This window comes from Tyto alba, unplaced genomic scaffold (assembly GCF_018691265.1).
Source record: "Tyto alba isolate M040663 unplaced genomic scaffold, T.alba_DEE_v4.0 Super-Scaffold_20000042, whole genome shotgun sequence".
Taxonomy (NCBI): Eukaryota; Metazoa; Chordata; class Aves; order Strigiformes; family Tytonidae; genus Tyto; species Tyto alba.
In genome coordinates, this window is record NW_024881293.1 from 3,275,478 (window position 1) to 3,281,529 (window position 6,052).

A 6,052-nucleotide genomic window follows, 5' to 3' on the forward strand; every position below is an offset into this window, starting at 1 on the left:
TCTCAATCAGCTGTGCTCTTGCTGAGCACAGAAAATTTCTTGGCAATTAAAGAACAACCAAAGGAAGCAGACGCATCCTGCTCTGTTGCCAAGCAATTATAAGGTTACTTTTTTTTTTTTTTTTTTTTAAATTATAGAATATAATGTCAGAAACTAATTATGCAAAACAGCCAATTCCTGACTGCGGGAAGCTCAGAAACGCTGTCCACAGTAGTTGTTCTTGCTGACTCTGAGCCACAACACAGCTGTTGCAAGAGTTCTCCAGACAGCAGAGAACTTGGATGTACTGAGAAAAAAAGAATCTTCTCAGCTGATGTTAAGCCTTGCTTCAGCTGAGATCTATAAATCCCCCCACAAAGCCCACTGACTCCATTCGTGTTCCCTAGCTTTCATTCCAATTACTTCCACATGAACACATCCTCACTTTCAATAGTACAATATATGACAGTGCTACACTATGGCCTTCGAGAAGCAAAGTCATTCTTAGTATTGTTACGTTTAAACAGTCAAATTTTCTGGAAGTGTAACTGTGCATTTCAGAGATTTGGATCCAGTGTTTATATGCAAAACAAGGTATGATGATATGTCTGTCATTTTATTCTCTTCTTGATTGGGTTAAGTCATGCAGAACTTTGAAACAAGAATTTAAGCGGCTAAAAAAAAAAAGTGTCAAACTCATCATGTTAATAATGATGATAACATGATTTAATTTTCAGTTAGATTTCTTTTACAGATGTCATTTATATAAAGCTGATGTGGATAACATAATCTTGTAACTCTTTGTTATCTCAACTAATGCTACTATTTTATATAGTGATAAAATAACTAATGTAACAAAAAAAGTAACTGTGTAAAATGTCTTTTTCTGGTGCATAGTAACCTCAAAACCAAAGTGCATTTTGAGTCAGACTGAAAAATGAGAAGAGCTGACAAGAGAACTCCGTGCTCTCAGGAAAGTCTTGGCTTCCATGAAAGAAACCAAAACCATATCACAGAATTACTATGCCCACACTCTGGCTGAGAGAGAGAGAGGACCTTAGAAGAAAGATCCCATCATGTCTGTACTTTCAGTAATTCTGACTACAGCTTCTGGAAGAGTGGTAGATTTACACGTCGTCATTCTCCATAGAAAAGGGTTTTGACAGAGGTGTTACTATTTGGATGTCATTTGTATTATGCCTTTCCTCCCATACCTTGCTAGAAATGGAGAGGCCCAAAGGTGAATCTTCCATGATCCAGACAGGATAGCTACTTGATCATTACAGCTTTTAAGAAAGCAGTGGGCAAGAAAGCTTGAAGAGGTAATATCATGTGAAGGCTGAGGCATTTTAAAGATCCTTCATGACCTTTCTTCATATCTCCCTCTAGCACTGGTTTAATTTAAAGCAAAAGCCTTCCCTCCTGCTCACTTGCTGGAGTAATACTGTAAATCTAAATGACCCACAACAGCATTATTTTTTGGGGCCCCTCTCCCCACCTTTTAACTCTTACAAATTAATCAATGAGCACCAGCTCTGATTTTAGCTCATTCTTACCTCATGTCAAAGTGTTTGTCTGGAGTTCCATAAAGCTCATGGTTTCTCCTACCTAATCAGAAAGTGCAGGCAGGCTTCTATAAAGCCATCAGGTAGATGAAAGGACTGGTAAAAGGCAAGAAGCTAAGTACATACTTGCATTTAGCTAGCAAGTTTCTAAACATACAGTATGTCCACGCAGAGAGCTAATAAGCAGCAGGTGCAGTAAATAAACTATTTCATAGTAATTCCTCCCATTTAGAAAATCTACTTGAAATAGTTAAGTCATAGTCAAAACAGAATGTTGAAGGTTTACATTATTTGATTTTGACTGCATAGTTATTCTTCATGAGTCTGATGTTGAGCTTTATCTGGCACTTTATGATCTTATTCTTCAGCTCCTCACAAGCCAGTCAAACTCTCAAGTATTAGAGCAGAATGTTGTCAGGGCAGACATTTGCCTCAGTCTGAATTCCTGAATTCCCCTACTACAAGGTAACTCTTGTATCAGGAACGTGCCTTTTGAGAAGCCATGAAAGTCTACCAAAAACTGACCAACCTAATGCCTCATAAAAATCCAAACCTTGCACAAACTGGATGGTGAATGTATTTGATTTTCAGTGGGGAGATCTCTAAGCATTCTTGAGCTTGCAGCTCCCAAAGTTGCCTGTTGTGCAATATCTTCACATTGCTGAATTCCCACATGGAGTTTCAGAAGCAAAACCAGACTTTCTATATAGCAATTTCTCCTCATCAGCATATGACCAGGATCTGGCATTGAGAAGAGGAAGACTACCTCCTTTGCTTTCAAGGAGACCTTCAAACCGAAGTTTTGGAAAGAAAGTGCCATATAATTCATATAGAGGACAAAGACAAAATCAGGGATCAAAAAGCTTAGACTAGAAGAAACTCAGGACCAGGACTGGAGAGGAAGGAGACCAGCTCACTAGGGAGGTAGACAACTGATGAAGGCAGCTTGGACTGATTTGATACTGTAAAGAAAAAACATGTTAGAGGAAGTGGGCATGTGCAAAGAAATTTTAACGCTAGCATTTCTTAACTTTTGAGTATCAGACTGAGCATTTTTAATGCTGCTCTTGTACTCCAGTCTAGGTGTTAATTATTTAAGTTTCATGAAAACTAAAATCTAACCCATCAGATCCAGTTTTCACCTACAGTTTTTGGAAGATGTTATTCAACTGTGAATGGAATCAAACCAGAAGGTATACTCAGGCTCTCAAGAATTTCCGTCTGTAAACTCTTGCAGAAGACGCTAAAGAAAACTTCAGTGAAAGGTACTATGAAGTGAGAGATTCAAGCATAGGACAGAACCAAAGTGAGAGGTAAAAGAAGCTTTTGCAGAGCTTTTGTCATTTCACAAAAGATCTGCTTTCAGATTTTTTGTATGTATGAACTGACAGACAGGTTTTTTGTAGCCAGGTTCAGTTATTTCAAAACATTTAACCTGTGAAGTTCATTTGTAAGTCAATAAACAGTTCCCAAATAAACCAGCTGTTTCAGGATGAAACACTACTGTATCATTTACTGGAAATTACTTATGATCTTGATGCACTCTGTATATTTACTTTTTTTTTTTTTTTTTTTTTTTTTTTACACTTTGGGAATAAATACACGCTATCAGAAGATTACTGAAATTATGAGCATTTCACTTCCTTCTAATAACAAGAAATTCTGCTCGCATTTACACAAATATAAAACCAAACTCCAGTGAATTCAACATAGTAATTCTAGATCTCTATTACTGGAATAGCAAAAAATCTTACCAAGTTCAAATAATAAGGAGATATGCCTGAGTTTTCCTTGTTAACTACCTTTTATGCAAATATTTTACATTTGTTCACTCATACACAACTGTTAATGCTATTGTTGCAATTGAAATATGCTCTCTGTATATGCCTGGGAAGTAAAACAAGGAAATTTAAAAAGCACCAAGAGTTCCAATTCTATACATTTTAATCCAAAATCAAAAATAAAAATATTTGGGGAAGACTGGCCATGAAGTTAAAACACAGGAGTGGGAGTCATAAGTTCCCAGTACCATCACAGACTTTTTGGGTAACTCATATCCTTTCTTTGTACTGTGGTTCTCCTCATGTAAAAGCTGTGAGTTATAAAGCTTATCTATTAAGAGAAGTAAGATGAGCTTTGCTTTGCTGACAGAAGCAAAACAAAGTTGGGAAATATTAACTAACTTTTGTGAAAGAAACAAATTGGAAGATTTCCAGGACACAGCTTTTTCAAAGACTGTAAAACTTTTTTCTATGACTGTAGCTGAGGACCTCAACTCTGACAACTCAGGGTCTTTATTTTCCTCTTCCTAGCAGCATCGCTTTGCTCTGCAGAAACCAATGGAATACACCAGCTGAAACAGAAAACCAAGTCCTTACATTTGATCTGCCATTACCCAGGAAACCGGTGAAATTGAGGTTTTTAACTCTGAAGAGATGGGGCAGATGTTCTTTTGTGTTTTCAGATTTGGCACATTCTGAAAACAAATTCTTCTGAGCTTTGAAAGCACAAGTTCCAAAGAGATGAAAGCCCCAAAAATCAAAGTTCACAAATTATTCAAAAAGCAAGATCATGCCACATGCAGATGTTTCACCTGAGAGTTCTGAAGACAGTCATTCCTTGACACGATAACTAAACAGAATTAATAAATCAGCACTACATTCATTCAATACTCTTGATATTAATTCTTACAGTGTACTGACAGCAAGAAACACCTGATCCTGAGACATCACCAAAACTATCTTACAATAATCCTAGAGGAAGCAAACAGACAAAACACTAATGGCAGTCTAACACTGTTACTGAGAAGCAGACGGACCTACATTTTAAAGACTGAACTTCACTTCTCTGTTAAAACCAATTACAAATGCATTATTTACTGTGTCTAATTTGTTTAATTAAGCAAAAATGGATTTCCCAGCTTATGAATCATGCAACACAATCAGAAAGGGGAACTAAACCACCAGCTTTACCATCAAAGCATCAGGCAGTCATCACTCATGCCAAGAGAGACCACAAATGGGCACGCACACTAGAGCCAGCCATTAACAGGAGACACAACTGCACAGACTAAGCCAGCATGTTCCCAGGTGCTATGAACAGAAAAAAAAAAAAAAAATCAAATCCAGGTCAAGTCAAGAATGCTGGGCTTCACTTGGCTATTCCAACTTTTAGTGGCAGTGAACTGTGAGCAACATAGTAGCTTCCAATTTTGGCAAATACATACATTACTCTCCCAGTAAAGTCTTCCACTGTAATCACACACATCAGTCACCCATCAGAGTGGAAGATCACTGCCTTCTCCCCAACAGATTTTATGCCCCATTGCAGAAGACAGTAACACCCCTCTATGAGCTCATTTGAGTTCTCTCTTCCCACTCCTAGCTGATCAAGATTAAAAAATTTCATCTTAAAACCATTACAAGAAACATCTTGTCTCTCATGTAATGGCAACACAAACGAAGCCAGGTTTAAGCAGATCCTTCCTCACCAACTGTTGTAGAGAATTCTTTCTCCTTGGGGTTTACTGTGCATCGTGGGCATTAGGGGGACATACCTCCCTAAATCTTGGCCACAGGCCATGCAGCAGCATTACTACCTCCAGGAACAGGAGACAAGCTATCCCAGAACCCTGTGCCCACACAACAGGGTTCAGTATTTGTATTATTTTGTGGCTAAGGGCATAGCCCTGGAGATACTGGTACTTTTGGGAACCCCTCCTTACCACACCATTCTGAACCCCAAATCAGCAAAGGTCTCCCCCAACCACACATCTTACATTCCTGCTTTCCCAGTCCAGCCCTCCTCTCTACTGTCCTAGTACTTCACACCCTCTTCCTCCTCCCAACACACCTCTCACCCCTCTGTCTTCCTACTACTATATAATCCCACAATCTCACCTCGGCTTAGCCTCCTCTCTAGCAAATGTTCCTGTTTTCCTACCCACAATCCTGACATCCCACTGATGCTACATCCACCCTTTGTTCTCACCTGGAAGTGCAGATTCCAGCACTGGCTCCACCAGGTTGCTGCAGAATCCACAGTCCAAGTGCAAAAGCTGGTTTAACGCTGGATGAAATGCAATTTTTCGATCAGCAAATAGATGCAATTCCTTTACAATGTACCCCCAGGTGACATCTGAGCCACCCTCCTACATGAAAGGGTCTGTTATCTTGGACTATGCAACACTTACTGCAGGACAAAGCCACCGTGCAAAAGTTTGTTATTACACTGTAACTCATTCATGTATCCACACCCAACCTACTCCTCAAAGCACATCATTGGAAGGCATCTGGTGCAGGCCTGTCACCCAGCATTACTCTAGGCTGCATAAAGCTTCCTCTGCCCATCTCTTGCATTGAGATTTTGCCTCATATTCAGTACCAAAAATTAAAAAATCTGGTTCTCATAAAGCATGACCTCACTTTCTAGAAATGACTTTTGTGTTACTATTCCTTGCATTATTGCTGTTCAAATTAAACTAACCAGGATTTGTACTTTTGCCATCT